Source organism: Pithys albifrons, chromosome 4, assembly GCF_047495875.1.
Source record: "Pithys albifrons albifrons isolate INPA30051 chromosome 4, PitAlb_v1, whole genome shotgun sequence".
In the NCBI taxonomy this organism is placed as follows: domain Eukaryota; kingdom Metazoa; phylum Chordata; class Aves; order Passeriformes; family Thamnophilidae; genus Pithys; species Pithys albifrons.
In genome coordinates, this window is record NC_092461.1 from 42,903,034 (window position 1) to 42,927,293 (window position 24,260).

A 24,260-nucleotide genomic window follows, 5' to 3' on the forward strand; every position below is an offset into this window, starting at 1 on the left:
TTTTCTGCTTTTCCATTAAGCTGAAAGCATATATGAGTGTTCCTTGCTAATCTAGGTCCATGCACAGCCTGATCTGTGTTACAAAACACTATCTGTTGGTAGGAATGTACGGACATACAGAAAAACCTGGTGAGCATCGGGAACATGTAGCAGAACAAATTTGTTTAGAATAATATTGAGGAGAAAAAATAATTTACCCACAGTGAAGGAATTTTATTAATTTATGGTACTAGATTAAAAACAGCATCACTTCCTGATACCCTTCAGGACACTATTTTCCTTTATGGAGGCTATAATCTCTCAACCTGTTTGTTGCTGGAGGCTCAGGCAGGTCTGATGCACTTTGTCACCACCCCAGAACAGCATCCAGAGCAGCCAATCTCCTCAGCAGTGGTGCCAACTACAGGCCATCTCAGAGCTGTGCTAGATCCTTTGCATCCCTTTGAGGAACTGAGATGGATATCTCAGACTCTCTTGGTGCCAAGAGTCCTGCCTGGGTAAGAGGCTCAACATAGCTGAAGTTCCCTGGTGATGTCCTGCCCTCTCTGCTTTACAAATCCACTGATGTGAGCAGAACATTAACACCAGAGAATGGCATTTTTCTCTGAGACATTAACTAGCTCTCAGGCAATGGCATCAAACCTTAGCTGATTATCTAGGCACTGCCAGAAGAGCAGAAGACAAAACTCTGCTTATCCCTCCAAGACACAAGTTCCAGTTTGTCTGCTGAAGTTACTGCTGCTACAGTATTTTATAACATTTCAGATTTTTGCCAGGGTGTTTGTCATGCTTATTCTTTTCAGTAATAATGGATTTTCAAATTGTCTAGTTTATTTTTGTTTGCCTGGTTTTACAGATGCCTCCCTGCATTCAGGATGCTTTAATGTAAACACTGGGCCCCCCTGTAAGATGTCCCTTGGTAAACTTGACTATCAGTTTTACAAATTCAGATTTTTCATAACCCGGCCAGACCTCTTGAAGCAGTCTGAAGCATTGCTGAATTTATGTATGGAAAGAGACTTAATCTACTTCTATATCCATTTTCAATAAAGTACAATTTTCTCCCAAAGATCTGCTTAAAACCTTTGTCTCTCAACTTGAAATATGTTTCTGAAAGTAATAAAATTTCCCATTGCACCAGCAAAGTAGACATTAACTTTTATTTCTGAATATCAGGACTTCCCAACCCTCAAGGGATATCTTCTGTGTATCTTTGCAAACTTGATAAATGAAATACAATGAATTCTATTATGTGCCACCTTCACAGCAGGGTTATTATAAAACAGAGGGAAAAGAATGTTCCTAGGGCAAGTGGAATCAGAAAAAAAATCTCCTTGTGTTCTTAGTATACACAGAAATTTCTGGCAAAAACTAGGACAAGGTCTTTTACTCGTGTATGTGCACATAACTATAAGGGCAGCTTGCCATATGCTTCACTCATTTAGAAAAAACATCCCTGGGATGGATGACCCAACTATATAAAAATAACAGCCTGGTGATAAATTTAATGTGTAGCTTTGACCTACTGTCTTTTTAATGCTCTGTCTCCTTGGGACTATCTCATTTCAGGTGTCCTAGCCCCCTCAGCTGTGCCTCTGTCTTCCTCCATTTCTTTTGCTCTTGCTTTTCCTTTGCTTTTTTCTTTTTCTTTATTAAATTCAAACTACATGACAAATGTTTCTTTCTCTTTGTCCAAGTATGGAGATCTCACCACTCAAGGCCAAAGGCAGGTGAAAGTCTATCCAATACTAGTTGAAACTTTGCTACTGGGGCAAAAAAATCACTCTGGGAAAGTGTGGCATTTTGTCACACGAAGAAAAAAAATGCTGAAATGCCAGTGCTGTTGGAGTGAGAGGAAATCTCCCCATGGATTTCAGTGAAATGGGCATTTTAGTCCTGTTGTTTGGGACCAAGGAGCTGGGATGCCGGGGGGGAGACTTGATGGTCTTGGCCAGAAACATGGTGATCATGTCCCATGGGAGCTGACGCTGTGTCACTGCTTGCTTTCATTCTTCATTAGCGCTGTAACAAGCAGAAATGGTGTTGTGGAAAGATGGTCTTCATCACCTCATGGGAAGATGTAACCCTCTGCAACCAAGCACTGGGGTCACCCCAGAGGACTGTGCTGGGCTGCTGTCAGCCACTCCTTTACTCTCTCCTTTTTCCTTATGAAGGGAGAACACAACATTCAATCATTATTATTATTATGAGGTCATTTGCCTCATAATTTGGTTAACCATTTTGATTAACTTAACATGCTATCCTTTTGCTTTATCTGGCAGAGGAGGAGGGAGTCCAAGCAGGGACCTCCTCAGGTGACCCACCAACCACACCATGACCATCACTGGAGCACAGAAAAAAATCTTTCCCTTGAAATACAAACCTACCAAACACTACAGATCCCAAATTACAATTAAACCCATAGTCCAGAGAAGGAAGGTGATCCCTTAATTTTTTGCATGTTGAACAAGATAGGAAAAGTGATGGTGGTTCTTGGAGTTTAAAAAGTACAGAACAAATTACCTGTCACAGTCAGAAGCCACTCGCTCCCCAAAGGGAGTCAGACAGCGGATCCGCCACCAGGGGAATATCATGATTCAACACTGATCACTAGTGTGTTATTTTCTTTTCCTGTTTCTTTATCCTATTGTAGCTGCCTGTTGTCTCCATGCCCAGTCTAAATCTCCATGGTCACTCTCCTCTCAAGGTGATTGGTGTGGTGAAGACAGACGAGGAAGGCACGTGCTGTAATAGAAGCCTGTGCTCTAATCCTGCACTTCAGATTTCTCCTAGTCAGCCTGTCCTGCTCAACAGGTACATTGAAAAATTCCTGTGAGTAATGGATCTGGCTGCTGTCAAAGAGCAGAAAATTGGATGAGATGTTTGTTCCTTCCTTAAAATAACCTTAGACAAAACTGCACTTCCCTTGGGCCATGCTTCTATCTAGGCATGCAGGTAACCTAGGTACAGTGGGGCTCTCTGATGCCTCTCTGATGATTCTCCCCACACTTTGTCAGAAGCAAAACAAAAATGCTCTTGATGGTGAAATAAGCTACACTGATGTACGTAAATCTGATCTGTGTAGTGGCCAGTCTGGTGACTTCTCCCTGGAAGAAGACTTCCAGATTCCTGGGATATCTTGTTCTGCCCAAACCTGTAGGCACCCAGCCATGGTGGTTGTTGAAAGCAGGGTACCAAACCAAATAGACCCTGGGTTTGGTCTCCTCTCTTAAAAACCTGCTGCTTTCTTGAAAACCATCCTGCCCATCTATTGCTGCCAAGCTCCAACCTGCACAGTGGACCCTGCTTTCCAGCAGCAAGCCAGGGCTGGCACAACATTCATGTCTGATGGAAATGGCAGTTTCATTACTCCTGAAACAATTTGCTCAATGTGAAATAGGTGTGCTTGGCACAGAAAAATGCATAGCAGATACCACAGACTGAGCCAAAGAGTCTGGGGATACATCATGCCTACTAAGAGGCATGGCCAGAAAAAGAGACACCCATTTCCCTCTAAAATGCCACTCTGTGTGCAGGTAACAAAGATATGCAGCCTGAATTGTGATAGTAGTTGGAAATGTTTTAAAATCCATTTTCAGGTCAGATCTAACAGGCAGGCAGGCTGTCATCAGCTCTGATTTTGCCGTTCCATTTTCACTTGCTCTCATTCACGTGGAAAGACCCTGCAGTGCCCTGGGCTGTGATCTGCTCAGTTCTGTTTTTGGCTGTCTCCTTGCTGAAGAAAGGTGATTTCTCACATGTCGTTGTTTTCCAATTATCACTTGTTGAGACATACCCCCTGGTTATATTACAAAGAGAATCAGGTGGCAAGCACATATTTACAAGTCTTTATTCTGAGGCCCAGGAATACCTTATTGATCTGAGCTCTGAACTGAAGCTGTGGATACTCTTGGGAATCATGTCTCTTCTGGTGAATTTGCCCAGCCTCCTACTCTTCTCTGACAGATAGTGAAAACTAAGTAACATCTAATTTACTTGTGCGTGTATGTGAACAGGGTGGTGGACAAGATTTAAAATAACCAAGTGCCTCCTACAATATGCTGTAAAGTTTCCATTGTACATGATATGAAGAGGCTTTTTTTTTCCCAGTTACTGTTCACCCACTGCTCACCAAGCTGTGACAGAGCTTCTTCCTTCATTTGAAAAGCTTAATCTTTTTGGTGTGTAATATTACTTTCTAAAGCACTTTAACAGGAAAAGCATGGATTTGTGGAGGGATGAGTGGGTGAGCTAGCAGTGCTGTGGCCTTTCTGTTTGTTCTGTCCCACTCACAAGATGCACAGGATTACCTTTGAGCTCTCTCAGCAGCATAAGTTTGAAAGCTGGAAAAAGCACGATGATAAATGAAATATTTACACTAGTAGAGAGCAGATGGGCTCATTTTCCATCAAAATTAGCTGAATTATTGACAGCATTAAAATAACACCTCAAATACAGAAGAAAAATCTCAGTGAGGAGGCTGGGGGTGTTCAAGAAGTTAAGAGGCAGCACACCTGAGACAGCTGACCCCAACTGACCAAATAGATATTCCCCACCATATGGTATCATTGTTAGTGTAAAAATGTGGGGGAAGAAGAAGGAAGGTGGGGGGAGATACTCAAGTGATGGCATTTGTCTTCTCAGGTCACCCTTACAGGTGATGGGGCCCTGCTTTCCTGGGGAGGGCTGAGCACCCGCCTGCCCATGGGAGGTGGTGAATGAATTCCTTGTTTTGCTTTGCTTGTGCACATGGCTTTTGCTTTGCCTATTAATCTGTCTTTGACTAAACCCATGAGACTTCTCATTTTTACCCTTCTGATTCTTTCCCTCATCCCACCAGCAAGGAATGAGCGAGTGCCAAATGGTGTTAAACCATGACACACTACCCTATCACCCACAGTCCCAGCAGAGTCCCAGATCAGGTCTCAGGAGTTCCCCGGGGCATCCCAGCTGCAACAACAGGACTAGCATGGTCTTGCTTGCAGCAGCCTTGTTATCAGCTGAGGCTCCCTTCAGTGTGAATGTGCAGCTCAGCAAAACCTTCAGTCACTGCTTTTCCTCCATTCTGTGAGCATCCTGAAGTGGCAGAAGTCCCAGTAAGAGCTGCTGAGAGGAGAGGATCTGTTCTGTTGATACTGTGGATATTTCACGGCTCATAACCTTTGATTTTTTTTGGCAGCCACATTTTCCTTTGCAGCAGTGTGGTCAGCAGTTGTCTTTTCTTCTTGAAACTTTAACAAATTTGACATATTTCTGCACTTGCTGTTACTTTGGTGAGCAATTTATCCCAGGGTCTTTACACCAGCAGTTTTTCTCTTCCAGCTGTTTGCTCACATCTGATGGAATGATTTCATTAGACCAGCTTCAAGCTCATGGTAGTCAATGTCCCAGTTTCTTTTACAGATCATTGAGATGCAGCTCATTTTCTTGCTTGTAACTTTGGAGACTGAAATTGAGATGCATCAACATTCTGGTAATTTCTGGTTCTTTCTTACCTGTGTTTTCATTTATAGACATCCTGCTTTTTCTGAGCAGACAATAGATCCTTTATCCCCCTTCTTTCTCTGCATATTTGGATGCAGAACATCACACTGGAGAACCAGCTTATAGAGCTTTTCATCTACAAGCACATGTATTCAGCCTATGTTGAGTTCTTTTGGCTTCGTTTCAGATAAAAAAGAGTACCAGATGTAAACATTACAATTGTAGGGCCAGGGAAACTGAAGGAGAAAACCAGCATCTTTCTGAGAGTGCCAGAAGGATGCACACAGTAGGAGCTCCTTGTCTAAGATATGAAGTCCCCAGGCCTGGACTGTGCAGAATTGCTTTGTACTTGGACACCTGGTCTTGGAGATTTCTGCGAACAACAGCAAACAGAAAGAGCGCTGAGAAAGAAATAAAAGGTACAATCACTGCAAAAAGCATGGGTAACAAATTGAAAAGTTCAATAAATAGCACCAGATAGCCGGGATGGAAAATGCCTTAGGAATGGATGATTACTCTCTGCAGAGGTCTGCAGTTGAAATTTCAATACACTAAGTGGACAATTTCCTTATCAAATGTGACAGAAGGCAGAGCAGACTGTAAGGTACTGTACAAATATGAACTATGGCCACCCTATTGAACAGTCTGACACCTGGAAATTCATCTGCCAGTGAGAACAGTTATTTTGTCCATGCCTAAGTTGTATTTCTGTACCTTTTCTACCTGTCAGTCATTAAGTTAGAAATAATTATGCAACTGAATAGCATTTTAAGGGAAATTAAATAGTATGAGGAAACAAAAGGCATTTTCCCCTATTCAACTTTGTTTTCCAAGATACCTTCTGTGCCTTTTGCACTCTCTATGTATTATAGGAGAGATTCATTCTAATCTCAAGGAAGAATCAAGTGGCCTGGAAATACTTTATTCTAAATGTGCACTCCTGATCCATGGAACTGTCTGACAATAAACTGGTGTGGTAGATTTTATTGAAATGGCGTTTACTGAAACGAATAAGCAAGAGAGTTCATTTTTAAGGCAGCAAGGATAAATCTGCTACAATTTCACAAAGTTAATTAAAAATGGAACAATCACAGGATTGCATCAGTGTTCCTATTAATAATAAATCAATAAACCAATGGGTTCAAATCACAGAATCAGTAAATTAATGCAGTGAGTAATCACACTGAAGCCTGAGGTTGGCAGTGAAATGAATTACTTTGTATTAGTCCTGCTTCCAGCTCTCAAGAGAGCAAGGAACAGAATTCAAGGAAAAGGCTGCTTCCTTTTGTCTCTGGCTGAAGATTGTAGTAGTCTAACTAGCTCATGAAACTATTTAGTCAATGAAGAATCATTCAGGATCATGCCAAGAAGACACTAAAATCCCATCCTGTTTCGCTGTGGGGAAATGTGATTTAGAGAGTTCTCAGAGTTCCTCTGTAACATGGCATTTCGTGCTGAGCTGCTGCCAGTGGTTTTGGATTAACTGTTCTCTGAATATCAACAAAAGCTAGAAACTTCTCAAAGAAGAATAAAGACTTCTTCCATGAGATGCAAAACAAATGACACAACGAGGACCCACTGCCCCCAGGCTAGCTGCTCTTTCTCCTCCCCAAGCACTTCTTCCCACCAGCAAATTGCCAAGCACTGCTCTTCTGACCCATCTGCCTTGTCGAGAGGCTTTTCCAGCACAGAGCTAAACATAGCCTGTAGTAATGACTCCAGATGAGTGGCTTTGGAAGTAAAAAGTTACTTGAGACTAGATACTTTTCCTTTGATTATATCCATGACTCTGAATTTGCTATTCCACAATAAAATGTCTATCAAATTTTTTTATGGCACATAGAAAACCACTCCATGTGCATGTCATATCCTCCTTCCAGACCTTCTGGAATACATATCCCTACACGGATCGCCCTCCCTCTCACCCGTGTGTTCTGTGCCCATTGATCAGTCAAATTAGTGGCAAAATTTCAGAACAGTTTGAAATAATGACTTTGTTTTATTGCTTGTTTTATTTAAAGTCCCTTTAAACCTTCAGCTGTCTTATTTCTCAGAAGAGAGACCAAAGCCTCCTTTCTGTGTCTGTGACATTCTTGCTCTCTGTCTTTATCCTAGCAATTTCAGGAAGTTACATTCTGTAAAACTAAATTCTGTGCTATTTTCCAAACATTTAATGGATTTTCTTGTCAATACAGAGTACTGCAAGAAAAGCAGTGAACTTCTACCTGTGTAGATTTAGTTCAGGCTTCACTGGTGAACTTTTGAGAGCCACATTTTTAAAGAATATCCTGACAGACGGCTTGCAGGGTTTTTAGTACTATCTTTACATCTGATTTGTAAGCTTATGATTTTCTAACTTTCAGTCAGATCAGTGCCTTCAGAAACCAAGTGTAATGCTGAATTACACCTGAGGGGTAGTGCGTGCTTTGAGCAAGTGTAAAATTGTCCTATTCATTCACCTGTGTTTAAAACCCCCTGTTACTTAAGCACCTGTTACTGTGCAAAGTGTCTTGGTAGGTATATATTCCTATGTTTGTCCATTTTGATATATTGCTTCAGTTAGGAGGGTGGCTGTCAGATGAACACACTCTTTAAGAATGGATTAGGGTATTAAGAGCATGACAAGGAAGCCCAAATGCTGTAATTTTTTTCCCTCACATGTAAAGTGGAAAAGATATTTCTGCCTTTGTTTTCTTGTGTATAACTTGGGGTAGGGAACAGTTCCCCATCTAATGTCCATCAGCACAGGCAATTACACAGGAGAGAAGGTCAAATCCTAGTCATGGTGCGTCCACACCTGATGTAGTACCATCAGCATAATTCTGATCTGAGTGTAGTGAAGTCCTCCATGGTCCCTGGATCCCCCTGAGGTTCCTGGATCACACTGTACAGTCAGAATAACCAAATGATTGCTTCCAGCTGAAATCACTGTTTACAGTATAAAGACTGGGTGTTCAGCCTGCTGGGCACAAACACATCACATCTGGCAGAGCAGCTGGGGCTGTGCCACCACTGAGTAACTCTAGAGGGCTGGATAGGCCATGGTATCTTCTGTGGTAGAAGGGGAAAACATACAGGCAGGCTTTGCTGGATTTGACATCTTTTTAATGAATTAGAAAAAAATGCATGGTAAATTCATTAAGACTTTTCTGTGGGGGTCTCTAAGCAGAGTCCCCTAGCTGGGATTTAAAGGACTTGAAACAAGATGTAGAAGTTTTCCCTTTGGATGAGACCCAGAGAACGTACTGGAAAGATAAATGCACACTTCTCATCGTCTTTCTTTCTCTGTAAAACGTTTAGGCTCAGATCTCCCCTGGAGATAAACTGGCACGGTTTCACTCATTGCAGCAGAACTGCAATTATTTACAAAGGGCCTGTGCATTTTAAATCACGACAGTTATGGCAGAGAGAGAAGGAATATTGCAAATCACAGTCTCTCCTGAAGGACCATGAGCCCTCCAGCCCTGGTCCCTGTCTGGCTGCTCTCCCTGACCCCGCTCTAAAGCCAGGCTCAGTGGAGGTTCTCTCTCTCGTTCACCACACACCGTGGGACCAGGGCAGAAGCACTGCTGATGGAGCAGAGCTGCAGCCAGCACAGCCCAGTGCCATCGTGTGCCCAGCGAGGCATGGCCCTGCTCCCTGAGTTCAGGCTCCCTGTGGAGCAGCACCCTGTGGCCCCCACGCTGCCCCTGCAGCCACCCTGGGATGCTCAGGATGCCTCACACCCCTCCCACGGTACAGCCAGAGTGCAGGGCCCTGCATCCAGCCTGGCCTCTCCGATCCCCCAGCCTCCCACCGGATCCTTGGCAGACTCCGGGTTTCCCTTTAGTGTCCCTCTGAAGTAATTAATGCCGAGGGCCACATGCTGATTCCGCAGAGCCCATTAATCACTTTTGCTGAGGCACAGGGACTGTTTGTACAGAGTTTGCAGAGATTATCGCCCTGGCTCCGGGATTTGTCACGCCGCATTACAAATGGTGCTTTAGTGAGCTCCTTAGGTCCCAGTGGGCCATAACCTGTCTGAGGCAAAGGCAAATATTGTCAAGCAGCAGAGGTTTCCCAAGAAGGGGCTTATCTGTTCCAGATTGCTTGATAGTATAAATAGGACTTTGATATGAGAATGCAATTAATTCCTTGGGTTACATTTGATAATGGCACAGAAATTAATCTTCAGTCACAGAAATAACATTGGCTCTTTCGGGGAGTTCAATAAAAGCCTGTAGAGATATCCACTATCCCATCAAAAACATTGCTTTATTTTCCTTTTTGATAGAATTATATTATTATTATTGTAACCTGCTGAGATTTCTTTTTTGAAGATGTTCTAACAACGATTAATTCATCAGTAACCCAAGAAAAGGGTACAGCAGACACAAAACAGCCAAGTCTCAAGCACTGCCCTGCATGAGTGGGAGGCTAATCCAGTGTTCCCAGCTTTCAGATCCACTCTGCCATCCAAAACTTGGTAGAAGGGTGAACCAAGATGGGGAACTCTCAGATATACCACACAAGTGGTGCTTACCACTGTGGCACTTAGTAGGATATCAAGAGAAATTTGTCCAGGAACTAGGACACAAAGTTTTGGCCCAATCATGAAAAATAAATGCTGATAAATCCTTCAGAAAAACTAAAATGTGAAAGCAGGGAATTAGTCTTCTTTTTCAGCATAATGGTATCAGATATGTTTGTGGTGGAGGCAAGCTTGGGTATAATTGGAGGGTAGCTGAGAAAGCCTTAATCAAATGTGGTTTTAAAAAAGCATACATTAAATAAAAGTTTTGTTATTCAGATGTTTCATAATTATGTATTTTGAGCAATCCTACCACCTGCAGCTTGAGTCAGCTAGATACTTCAGAGAGTTCTGGAAGGCACAAGTGAACAGATGGTGTGTTTGTGACACCATCAGGTAGTGGGCAGTGAATATTAGCAAACTGGCAAGTATCCACCAAAACTTATTCCAAAGTATATAATTAAATAAGTTATAAATAACAACAACAACAACTAATAAAAAAATCAATAGTTGAAAAGGAAGGAATGTGGAGAGAAACCAAAACTTTTTCAGATTAATTGCATGGCCTCGTTTCTCATCTTTTCCTAGTCCATTACACACATTACACACAGAGACTAATTAAAAATCTAGTAAATTAAACACCCCTCAGATATTCTATATAACAGAAGCTAATTGTCTGCCAATTTGATATTGTCAAGCATATGTATTAACAATGCTCTAGTTCTCACTAGCATTGAGAAGTAAACAGCATTTTGAAAACAAATTCTCCAGACATCGCAAAAGGCCAGACTGATGGAAGAAAATTCCACGGATTGGCATAAAGCAGTGATTTGTATGAATGCCATATCCTCATTTTAATTTTACTGTCTTCATCTCAGAAGCTTGGCAGGCCTGCCTGGGTTCTGATAGCACCCATCTTTGTGAAAATCTATCTCTGACTCAAGCTTGACACCAATGGTTTGTTTGTGTTTAGGCAACAATAAATCTGACTTCTTTTCTACACTGCGCAAAAAGAAATAGTGCAATTCTGTGGGCATTCTAATGATGACACAGAACTCTTTTTTTCATATCCAGGTTAATTAATATAAAAATCTAGTATGAACAGGCAACACATATTCTGAAAATTCACTATATATACCAAGAGGCGAAGTCTACAAATGGGATAAAAATACAGACACAGGACATGAAATTGGCCAAAGATTTCAAGAAGAACAAGAATAACAAGAAATTGGTCTTTGGACACATAAGCAACAAGCAGAAGCACAGGGAAGATATAGGACCATTGCTAAACAGGGCAGGGAAACTAGTGAAAGGTCATCATCTGTAATATTTGAAAAGTCATGGAGATCATGGGTGGGGTCGCCCAGGGATAAATACTGGGCCCTATGATGCTGAACATCTTCATAAATTATCTGGATGATGGGACTGAAAGCAGCCTCATTAAGTCTATTGATGACATCAAAGTGGGTAGAGAAGTGGATGTGTCAGAAGGAAGAGTCATAGAATCAGCTGGGTTGGAAGAGACCTCTGAGATCATCAACCATGAGTCCAACCCTTGATCCAATCCCACTTTGATTACTAGATCATGGCACTAAGTGCCACATCCAGTCTCATCTTAAAAGCCTCTAGGAATGGTGAGTCCACCACCTCTCTGGGCAGGGCCTTCCAATGTCTGATTACTCTCTCTGGAAAAAATTTCTGATATTCAACCTATCCCCTGGCAGAGCTTAAGCCTGTGCTCTGTTGTTCTACTGCTGGTTGCCTGAGAGAAGAGACCAATCCCCACCTGGCTACAACATCCCTTCAGGTAGTTGTAGAGAGTGATAAGGTCTCCCCTGAGCCTCCTCTTCTCCAGGCCAAACAACCCACCTCCCTCAGCCTCTCCTCCCAGGACTTGTGCTCAAGTCCCTTCACGAGCCTCATCGCTCTTCTCTGGACCTGCTCCAGCACCTCAATATCCTTTCTGAACTGAGGGTCCCAGAACTGAACACAATACTCAAGGTGTGGCCTCACCAATGCAGAGTACAGGGGAAGGATCACTTCCCTGGTCCTGCTGGCCATGCTATTCTTGACACAGGCCAGGATCCCATTGGCCTTCTTGGCCACCTAGGCACACTGTTGGCTCATGTTGAGCTTCCTGTCAATTAGTACCCCCAGGTTCCTTTCTGCCTGGCTGCTCTCCAGCCACTCTGTGCCCAGCCTGTAGTGCTGCATGGAGTTGTTGTGGCCAAAGTGTGGGACCTGGCACTTGACCTTATTGAACTTCATCCCATTGGAATCAGCCCATCTATCCAGCCTATCCAGGTCCCTCTGCAGAGCCCTCCTGCCTTCCAGCAGGTCGACACTCCCTCCCAACTTGGTGTCATCAGCAAATTTGCTGATGATGGACTCAATCTCCTCATCTAAATCGTTGATAAAGATGTTGAACAAAACTGGCCTCTTACAGAGGGACCTGGACAGGCTGGAAGAGCAGGTGAGCAAGAACTGTATGAAATTTAACAAGTGCAAGGTCCTGCACCTAGGACAAGATAAGAAAGAGTCCAGAACAAGCCAGGATCTGTGGCTGCAGAGCAGTATCACTGCAAGGAACCTGGCATTCCTTGTGCTGAGGCTTTACTAGCAGTGGTAGAGACATCACCATCTCACTCTACTCAGAGCTTGTCAGACTGTACCTGGAGTAATGTGTTGTCTCAGTTTAAAAAGAAACCAAAATGTCTATCAAGGAAAGTGAGGAATCCTTCTGGACTAGGAAGGGGGCCTCCCTCTCCTCAAGCCACCACAACCTTTGAAATTAAGAGACTTTAATCAGAAAACGTAGAGAAGAAGATAACAGTCCTTTACTACAAATATATATATGTGTAACCAAAACCAGACCAGAACAAACAGAAACACTGCAACTAAAACTTTCAAACAAATCAAGTCTCGTCTCTGCCCCTTCGCTGCAGTTGTATTTACAAACAGCAGGGAGGTGCCGATCCTGAAGCTCCAGTGGGAATGGCAGTCACAGGGACGGGCTGGAACCTCCCTCGTGGGCAATGCAAGGTCCCTCTCACCGTCCTTTGATTGGAGGGGGCGGTGTTAGCAATTCCTCTGCCGATGGTGCTGGCCTCTCAATGAGTCCCTGGCGAATCCAGGCAGGGTGGTTGCCCTCTCAGGAGAACAGCACGGGATGTGCCGGAGTCGTGGGGGGCGAGCCAGGATGCCCCTCCTGGTGCTGCCACCAGCCCAGGAAGCGGCGGCTGGGCACCCAAGCAGATGGAGAACAAAGGTGTAGCACACTGGCTAAAAATGAGCACCATGAAACTCTCTCACCAACTCCAAGCCAGGGAAAGAGTGAAGTCTTCTCCCTCAAAAAAGAAAACACCTCCCCTGAACCTCTCCCCCTCCATCACGTTGGAATGCAAAGCTAATTATTAGCTGTCCCTCTGTTTAGGCTTTAGACAGTTATCTGGCTCCGGGAGCAGGTAGTGAGAGAGCTGGGCTTCAACAAGCCATTTCATTCTGGCTCCCAACCCCCAAACTGCTGTGTTGGCAAGGGACAAACAAAACAAATAAACAAAAAAAATTCCATGAAAGATTTTGAAACTCTAACATGTGTCTAGTTCTGGTCCCCAGAATTCAAGACAGATGTGAAGAGGCTGGGGAGTGTCCAAAGAAGGACACAAAGATATAATGTTGTAGTTTGGGATTATTATGTAAATTCTCTCCCCTGCCACTTAACTGCCCAGGCCAGCGGTTAACAAAAGAGGCAGTTAACTGTGATCGCTGGGGTGTGGGCAGGTTTGTCTCTTTTGGGTTTTTTTTTTGGATATTCTCCTCAGTCTTGGCTCGGCGGAACGGGGGAGTGGGGGCTCCAAGGAGGCAGGCTGCCCTGCTGGTTACTGCTGGGGTTTTCCCTGGCTGTCTTGCCGCTGCCTACTTCGGATTACTTTTTCCTGCCGTGCTGCTACCTGCCTTGGATTTGCTGCTGGTTGCTCGTACCTTTTCTGCTTCTTGGACGGGGAACACAGGGGGAAGAGACTGAGTCCATCTGAAAGCCCACTGCTCGTCTGTTTCGCTGGAGAGGGACTGAAACTCACTCTGCAGCCAGCGGGCTGTGACAAGGACACTTAAGTATAACCTTTCCTCCCGGAGGAAAACCTGCTGGGTTTTGTTGTTGTTGTTTTTTTTTTTCTTCTTTTCTCTTATGGTGTTGGGGAAGTGGGTTGCACTAGTCTGTTTACATATATATATATATATATAGCAGTTATCCTTCTTGTATTAAAATTCCTTTTCTTAAATTTGATAAAGAGTGGGGTGATTATTGTGGAGGAGGCCCCTCCCCTGCTTGTGGGTAAAACATTTTGGTTTTTCCCCTCAAACCGAGACATTTCTTGGCGCCCAACGTGGGGCTTGTAAACAAAGAAGGATAACTGCTATTTTGTGGCACCATGTGGGTCTTGAGCTTAAGGTTCATCAGGACCATCCTGTATAATATATTGGCTTTTTGTTGGTACAAATTCATGCCAAAAGGAGCGGCAGGTTTAAGTCTTATCAACAAATCAATGAGCAAAACTCAAATAGCCGCAATTATTATTGAGTTCTTACTCTGGATTTATGGTGCCATGAATTCGATGCCTTTGGATGTCATGTGGGTGGTGTTCTCCAGGCTGTTTTCCTGCCGCAACCTAAGCTGCTACCTCTGGGGATTCAGTGATAATAGTACGGACCCTTGGGAAGGAACAAAGGAGAATCTCTTCTCCCAACCCTTTGTCCATTCCCCATTCAAGTCTGCTACAACAGCTTTTGAGATGTTTAAATTCTCCCTGGATGCCAGAGATATCTTGCTCTTTATGGTTTTTCTGCAAGGTTGTATCCCTGCGGCTTACAGAATGTTTGAAGGTAGGGCCAGGGTTTTTCCAGAATGCATTCAGAAACCTAGCCCAGTGAAGGGGGAAAAGCGAGAGAATAAAACCCCTGATGCCACAGTGAAGGGAGAAAAGGATGAGGCTAAACCAGGAGGACAGGCCAAGCCTATGGAAGTTGCCCCTATTCAGAAAAGGAAATATAAGACCAAATTAGACCATCCAGCAGACGATGAGGGGGCTGCTGCACCTCCACAGCAAGCAGACCCAGAGCCTGAGATCATCACTGAGTCATTGTCATTTGATAATCTCCGTAGTTTGCGGAAAGACATTGCTCGACACCCGGGTGAGCCCATCCTGACTTGGTTGATCCGAGTTTGGGACCTTATGGGTGAAACCTTACAACTGGATGGTGCTGAAGCCAGGTTTTTGGGGGCTCTGGCCCAGGATGTGGCTATTGAACAGGTGTTCGTGAGGGAATCAAAGCCCCTTTCACTCTGGGCACGACTTCTAACGAGTGTAAGAGAGAAGTTTGTTTATAGAGAAATCCTGCAGGAACATCATATTAGGAAGACTTGGAAGACGATGGAAGAAGGAATTTTACGTCTGAGGGAGATGGCAATGATGGACGTGCTTTTTGGAAGAGGTGGGCAAGCCAATAATGACCCTGACAAGGTCAGATGCACACCACATATGTGGTGGGACCTTTCACGCTCGGGGCCAGCTGAATACACCGATTTCCTGGCATCCATGTATAGGGAAGAGAACCATGAAACAGTGGGCGCTGTAGCAAATAAGCTCCGGATATATGAAAGCATGACCCACAGCCCAATGCAGGCCCGTATTTCTGCTGTAGAGACATTGGTTGAGAGTCTCAAGACGCTGCCTGCAGAGGTAAAAGCAATCAGAGAGGAAATTAGGGAAAGTCTCCAAGTGGCACCAGTGCGAATGAGAACCTCTGAAGTCAGAGCCAGACGCCCCCCAGCCAGAGGAAGTGGACAGACCTCACGAACTGAGATGTGGTACTTCCTGGCCAAACATGGAGAAGACATGGGACGGTGGGATGGGAAACCCACCCGTGCCCTTGCAGCCCGAGTACAAGAACTGAAGGAGAATGGAAGAAGGTCAGTGAGAGTAAGTGCAGTCCCAGTTTCCCACGGGCAAGAATCTGACCCACAGGAGGGCACCTCCCAGGTGTACTCATCGAGAAAAGGTTCTGACCGCTATGACCAGGATCAGTGTTAGAGGGGCCCTGCCTCTAGCCAGGTAGAGGCACGGGACAACCGTGTCTATTGGACTGTGTGGATTCGATGGCCTGGTACATCAGACCCACAAAAGTATAAGGCTTTGGTTGATACTGGCGCTCAATGCACATTAATGCCATCAGGACATGTGGGCTCAGAAACTATTTCTATTTCTGGGGTGACAGGGGGATCTCAAGAGTTGACTGTGCTAGAAGCTGAAGTGAGCTTGACAGGGAGAGATTGGCAGAAACACCCCATTGTGACTGGTCCAGCCGCCCCATGTATCCTGGGCATTGACTACCTCAGGAATGGATATTTTAAGGACCCAAAGGGGCATAGATGGGCTTTTGGAATAGCCACTGTACAGACAGAAGGGATTGAACAATTGAACTCATTGCCAGGTCTCTCAGAAAGTCCTTCTGCTGTTGGACTGTTGAAAGTTGAGGAACAGCAAGTGCCAATTGCCACCACGACAGTGCACCGTCGGCAATACCGAACGAACCGTGATGCTGTGATCCCCATCCATAAGATGATCCGTGAACTGGAGAGCCAAGGGGTGGTCAGCAAAACCCACTCACCCTTCAACAGCCCCATCTGGCCTGTGCATAAGTCTGATGGAGAATGGAGATTGACTGTGGACTATCGTGGCTTGAATGAAGTTACCCCACCGCTGAGTGCCGCTGTGCCGGACATGCTGGAGCTCCAGTATGAACTGGAGTCCAGCGCAGCAAAGTGGTATGCCACTATTGACATTGCTAATGCGTTCTTCTCCATTCCTCTGGCACCAGAGTGCAGGCCACAGTTTGCTTTTACCTGGAGGGGCGTGCAGTACACCTGGAACCGACTACCCCAGGGGTGGAAACACAGTCCCACCATCTGTCATGGACTGATCCAGACTGCACTGGAGAAGGGTGAGGCTCCAGAACACCTGCAATACATTGATGACATCATTGTGTGGGGGGACACAGCAGAAGAGGTTTTTCAGAAAGGAGAGAAAATCATCCAGATCCTTTTGGGAGCTGGCTTTGCCATCAAACGGAGTAAGGTTAAGGGACCAGCCCAAGAGATCCAGTTCCTGGGAGTGAAGTGGCAGGATGGACGCCGTCAGATTCCAACAGAAGTCATCAATAAGATCACAGCAATGTCTCCACCTACCAGCAAAAAGGAAACACAAGCCTTCCTGGGTGCCATAGGGTTCTGGAGGATGCATATCCCAGCATACAGTCAGATCGTAAGCCCTCTCTACTTAGTAACCCGTAAGAAGAATGATTTCCACTGGGGCCCTGAGCAGCAACAAGCCTTTGACCAGATCAAGCATGAGATTGCTCAGGCTGTAGCCCTTGGACCAGTCAGGACAGGACCAGACATACAGAACATGCTCTACTCCGCCGCCGGGAATAATGGCCTGTCTTAGAGCCTTTGGCAGAAGGTGCCTGGTGAGACTCGAGGCCGACCACTTGGATTCTGGAGCCGAGGCTACAGAGGATCTGAAGCCAACTATACCCCCACAGAGAAAGAGATCCTAGCCGCCTATGAAGGAGTCCAAGCCGCCTCAGAGGTGATTGGCACAGAAGCACAGCTGTTTCTGGCACCTCGACTACCAGTGCTGAAGTGGATGTTGTCAGGACAGGCTGCCTCTACACATCACGCCACTGATGCTACCTGGAGCAAGTGGATTGCCCTGATTATGCAGCGCGCCCGTATAGGAAAATCAAATCGCCCTGGGATCCTGGAAATCATCACAAACTGGCCTGAAGGTGAAAATTTTGGTCTAGCAGATGAAGAGGAAGAGCAGGTGACACGTGCGGAAGAAGCTCCACCATACAATCAATTGCCAAAAGAGGAAATACGCTACGCCCTCTTCACCGATGGCTCCTGTCGCATTGTAGGGACTAATCGCAAATGGAAAGCAGCTGTATGGAGTCCCACACGACAAGTTGCAGAAGCTACTGAAGGAGAAGGTGGGTCGAGTCAGTTTGCAGAGCTTAAAGCCGTGCAGTTGGCCCTGGACATTGCTGAACGAGAGAAATGGCCAAAGCTTTACCTCTACACCGACTCATGGATGGTGGCCAATGCTCTCTGGGGATGGTTAGACCGATGGAAGAAAACCAATTGGAAACGCAGAGGGAAACCCATCTGGGCTGCCGATATATGGCAAGATATTGCCACCCGAGTAGAGAAGCTGATTGTGAGAGTCCGCCACGTAGACGCACACGTGCCCAAAAATCGGGCCAATGAGGAACATCTCAACAACCAACAGGCAGACCGAGCTGCGCAAGTGAAAGTATCACAGACAGATCTGGACTGGCAGCACAAGAGAGAGCTGTTCTTGGCTCGATGGGCCCATGATGCCTCGGGCCATCAGGGCAGAGATGCCACTTATAAATGGGCACGAGACCGAGGGGTGGATTTAACCATGGACATTATCTCTCAGGTTATCCACGACTGCGAGACATGTGCTGCCATTAAGCAGGCTAAGAGAGTGAAGCCCCTGTGGTATGGTGGGCGCTGGGATAAGTATAAGTACGGGGAGGCCTGGCAGGTTGACTACATCACACTGCCACAGACCCGCCAAGGCAAGCGCTATGTGCTCACCATGGTGGAAGCAACCACAGGGTGGCTGGAGACACACCCAGTGCCTCACGCCACTGCTCGGAACACCATCCTAGGCCTGGAAAAACAAGTGCTGTGGCGACATGGCACCCCAGAACGAATTGAGTCAGATAATGGAACTCATTTCAAAAACAGCTTAGTTGCTACCTGGGCGAGAGAACATGGCATTGAGTGGGTGTATCATATCCCCTACCATGCACCAGCTGCCGGGAAAGTTGAGCGGTGTAATGGACTGTTGAAAACCACTTTGAAGGCGTTGGGTGGAGGGACTTTCAAACACTGGGATCAACACTTAGCAAAAGCTACATGGCTAGTCAACACTAGAGGCTCTGTCAATCGAGCCGGTCCTGCCCAATCAAAACCCCTTCACACTGTAGATGGAGACAAAGTCCCTGTAATACACCTGAGAGGTATGCTAGGGAAAACAGTCTGGATCAACCCTGCCTCAGGCAAAGGCAAACCCATTCGTGGGGTTGTCTTTGCTCAAGGATCTGGTTCCACCTGGTGGGTGATGCAGGAAGATGGAGAGACACGATGTGTACCTCAAAGAGAACTTATCTCTGGGTAAACGACTCATATTACTGTATTTGTAAACACTTAATTATTTGAAAGAAAATTTAAGTTTAATGTAGAGTATCGGCATGGAAGAGAATTTAGGGGTGGATAATGTTGTAGTTTGGGATTATTATGTAAATTCTCTCCCCTGCCACTTAACTGCCCAGGCCAGCGGTTAACAAAAGAGGCAGTTAACTGTGATCGCTGGGGTGGGGGCAGGTTTGTCTCTTTTGGGTTTTTTTTTTTGGATATTCTCCTCAGTCTTGGCTCGGCGGAACGGGGGAGTGGGGGCTCCAAGGAGGCAGGCTGCCCTGCTGGTTACTGCTGGGGTTTTCCCTGGCTGTCTTGCCGCTGCCTACTTCGGATTACTTTTTCCTGCCGTGCTGCTACCTGCCTTGGATTTGCTGCTGGTTGCTCGTACCTTTTCTGCTTCTTGTACGGGGAACACAGGGGGAAGAGACTGAGTCCATCTGAAAGCCCACTGCTCGTCTGTTTCGCTGGAGAGGGACTGAAACTCACCCTGCAGCCAGCGGGCTGTGACAAGGACACTTAAGTATAACCTTTCCTCCCGGAGGAAAACCTGCTGGGTTTTGTTGTTGTTGTTTTTTTTTTTCTTCTTTTCTCTTATGGTGTTGGGGAAGTGGGTTGCACTAGTCTGTTTACATATATATATATATATATATAGCAGTTATCCTTCTTGTATTAAAATTCCTTTTCTTAAATTTGATAAAGAGTGGGGTGATTATTGTGGAGGAGGCCCCTCCCCTGCTTGTGGGTAAAACATTTTGGTTTTTCCCCTCAAACCGAGACATGTATCAAAGGGCTGTAGAACCTGCCGAGTGAGGAAACACTGAAGGACTTAAGTCTTTTCTCCCTGGAGAAGAGAGGGCTCAGGGAGAGCTCAACACTGTATTCCAGTATTTAAAGGGTGGGTACAAAGAGAACAGAGACTGTCTCTTCAGAGTCACACAGAGAAGACAAGGGGCAAGTGGGACTGGTAGAGGTTTCATATCAAGATTAAAATCCGACTTTTTTTAAAGTAAGAACAATCATTCAGTGTAACAATTTTCTCAGGGATGTGGGGGAGTCCCCATCACTGGAGGTTTTCAAGATGAGATTGAAGAGGGTCTAAATAATCTCATTTAGACTCTCTGTCTCATGAAAGGTTGGACCAAATGTTCTTTCAAAGTCCCTTCCAACCTGGGCTCTTTTATGATTCTATCATATTCAAGTTATCATTTACATCTTAATTTTAGGGTATGGAGATACAATCATAAGCCTAGTGTGCAGCTGACTGTTATTTAGGATTTATCGTGTGTTGAGCAGACTGGGCTCTTCCAACAATATCAGCACAGTAGCCAGTTGTCTTGGAAATCCTAGTGATGCCAATCTGTGGAGAGCTTGGGAGCTCAGGGAAACCATCATTCCACGGGCAAGAAGCCAAGACAAGTTCAAGAGCAATAGCATTCAGCTCAGGCATCTAAGGAGTCTGTGGCAAACAAAAACCTGAATGAAGAGTTCCTGTTCTGCATGTTTTCTCACGAGACTCTTCTTGTTCACACTCCTCCATGAAGAACATCCAGCAGAACACAGGGACTCTGGTCTTTTCAAGTGAGCCTGACTAAGCTGAAATCTGTTTTCCTGTTAAGTGCTGCTCTTTGTGATGCAGAAGACACTTCAGCTTGGAAAAGAGGTGAATGAGGGTAAGTATTACAGATGTTTATGCAGTCATTAGTGGCTTGGGAAGGATGACTAAGGAATGACGGTTTAAACTTTCACCCATTACAAGGACCATCTTGTATGTAGGTAGCACATTCAAAACCGATACAAGAAAGTATTTTTCATGTGTTTAAGTTGTGCAACTCCTTACCACAGAAAATTAGAGGCTTAAAGTTTACATGATTTCAAAGAGAAACTGGATGAATTAGTGAAACAGAAATTCATTGTGTGCTGTGAAAAACAAAATATTTTTTCCGGGGTCAGGAACTCCGTAACAAATTGTCAGAAAGCTGGAAAGTCATTTCGGGAAGCACCAAAAAGAGGTTTTGTTAATTTTCATGCTACTCCCAAGGAACTATTTCAGCCACTATTGGAGATGTGATGCTGGGTGAGACAGATTTTTGGACTATCTCAGAAGAGCCCTGATTGTATTCTTGGGAGCTGAAAGAGAAATCAGGGTGGAAAGAGGGCGCCAGGAATTCTCGAAAAGTGCTCTCTTCAATTTTTCTGAAAACCTGCTTGTCTAAATGGGTGCCAATTCACAAAGTGAAAAATTTCCTCAGTGTTTCTCCAAGACAGTCTGAATAAGTAACCACCCTGAAGAGTCAAACTAGTAGCATCTTTGGCCCCAGAGGAATTAACATGGCAAAAAGATTATTCTGGATCAACTAGAAGTCAAGACTGCAACAAGAAACGTTTGAGGTTCCATACTGAGTTCCTGGAAGGAGATTAGACTTTAAAAAAAAAACATACCATGCTCTGGGTCATGATCTCCACAGCCAGAATTGCTGGCTATCCCAGATTATTGCTGTGAGTACACTCAGGAGCAATTAACTGCATGGATTCACCCTATCAATAATGGCATGAGTATGGTTGCTCCTGGATGTAATATCTGTGAGCTGGGCAGTGAGCCACATGCAATGTCAGGCAAGCTTTACAGCAGAATGATTTGGCTGCAAACCTGCCAGTGCTGCAAAGTGTGTGATATTGAAAAACCATAAAGACACAGAGTGTTTGTCATCATGAGACCCACATTCTGCAGGAACTCTTGGGCTACCAACACAGGATCAGATCTGGGAGCAGTTTAGTCAGTCCAGCTCCCTGTTATGGAAAGGTAGAAACTGAGTCATAAAGAGCAATGAGGTTTTCTTCAGGGAATTAGAACAATATTTTATTTTTGTTTTAAATTTGTTTATGGCTTATTCTTTTGTTCCTTACTCTCCTTGACTTCCCAGCCATTTCTGGTTCACCTTTTGCTGCTGACCAATTCTGTTCTCCAGTTAACACTGCAAAACCCTCATATATATATTTATTTCTTCCATGGTTACTTTAAATCCCAGTGACTACTATCTCTTTTCTTCCTTCCAGGTCTTGGCTGCGGGTTGTTTTTAATTGGACCCTTGTTAACAGCTTCATTGTTTCCCTGTATCCATACACAGAACACAGCTGCATGCTCTCCTTCTCAACCGCAGGAAAAGAAATCAGAAAATAAAGTCCCCCTGAGAGAGCCCAGCCTCTCTCTTCTGTAACACGCTGTAGCAACTTTTACAAAATGACTGCCTCCGTGGGCAGACAGCTGAGCTCTCTGAGAGAAATCTGAGGCTCAGAGTGCACAGACATAATAATTACCAGAAATACATCACAAGCCCCTCTCCCGGCATTAGTTAGGCCATTCCTAAATCACAAGGTGCAGTCTCTCTCTCACTCCCGACTCTGGATACAAAAACTTTTGCTTTCTGTCATTCTCTCTCTGAACAATGCAATCTTTCTCCCTTAAATTGTAAATGGTAACACCTGCTGGGGCTCTTATTTGTTCATTCCGTATCTCAGGCTGCTCCCTGTGTGAGATATTACGCCCACACAGAGGTATGAAATATACAGTAGCTGCTTGTGAAACTTCTATCTGAAAGATGCAATAAGTATAAATAATGGTGTTGTTCCAATGTTCTTCATCTTGCATCTGACAGAACATGTTCAAGAAATGCCAGGAACACTCTAAAGCTGATGGAGAAGTCATTCACATTGTATCAGTGTAGCTGAAAATAAATGAGCAGGACTGCTCTGGACATCCTATTTTCTTTTCACCACCAGAATGTATTTATTCTTCAAGTCATACTATATTCATATTTACTTTAATGATTCATAAACACCACAGGTTCCAGAAGCTTCTAATTAACTCATCTATTTAGTGTCATTAACAGATGCTCAGGGACTGATTTATTGTACAATACTGGATCACACCAACATATAAATCCAGCCAACTGAATTGGCAGGCAGTCTAAGTAAATATCTTCTGCTGCTGGTAGATGAGACTCTGTCCTAAATTCAGGTTAATGTCCTGCAGACTGTAGCTGATGTATTATTGTTTTCTTCTTCTATTACTCTGTGCGCGTAGCATACATTGTACTGTACAACACTGGTTATTTCCCTCTCTTTGAAAAGAAATTTAGTGAGGTACTGGCTAGGATTTAGGGTATATATTTATGCTGAGAAAAGAGGAAGTCAATAACCCCAGAATGGTTTTGCTCAAGCTTCTTTTAATTTACCTCTGTCTTTCTGTAGTTTTAAAACTGAAAGCAGCCCCTCTGCCACCCTACAGCAAAATGATCCTAAACTTCACCAGAAAAGTTACATTGGGAACCCTCTCTATATTACAGCTGAGGCCACAACTCCAGACCACTCATTGATAAATAAGAGAGTGGCTTTGGGGGAAGAACATCTACAACAGCAAAGTTAGCTCTATGGTACTTCCACATCCACGGATGCTCCCAGTGACTCACATTGCTGAATTACTAGAGGCACTCATCATGGTTTATAGCCTGGGCCAGCTAAACCTCCCTAAACCCTGACAGGCAGAGGCAGCACAGGCTGAGCGCACCGCATGGGGCCGTTCGCCGGCAGCCACCCGGTGCGTGCTCCAAGAGCCCAGCCCAGGCCGAGCGCGCCCGTCCAGCCGGGCTCGGGAATGCAGGAGGCTCGGGGTTGCGGGGGCTCGGGGATGCAGGGGGCTCGGGGATACAGGAGTCTCGGGGATGCAGGAGTCTCGGGGATGCAGGGGGCTCGGGGATGCAGGCGGCTCGGGGATGCAGGGGGCTCTAGTATGCTGGGGGCTCGGGGTTGCGGGGCTCAGGGATGCAGGGGGCTCTGGGATGCAGGGGGCTCTGGGATGCTGGGGGCTCGGGGATGCAGGGGGCTCGGGGATGCAGGAGTCTCGGGGATGCAGGAGTTTCGGGGATGCAGGGGGCTCGGGGATGCAGGTGGCTCGGGGATGCAGGAGTCTCGGGGATGCTG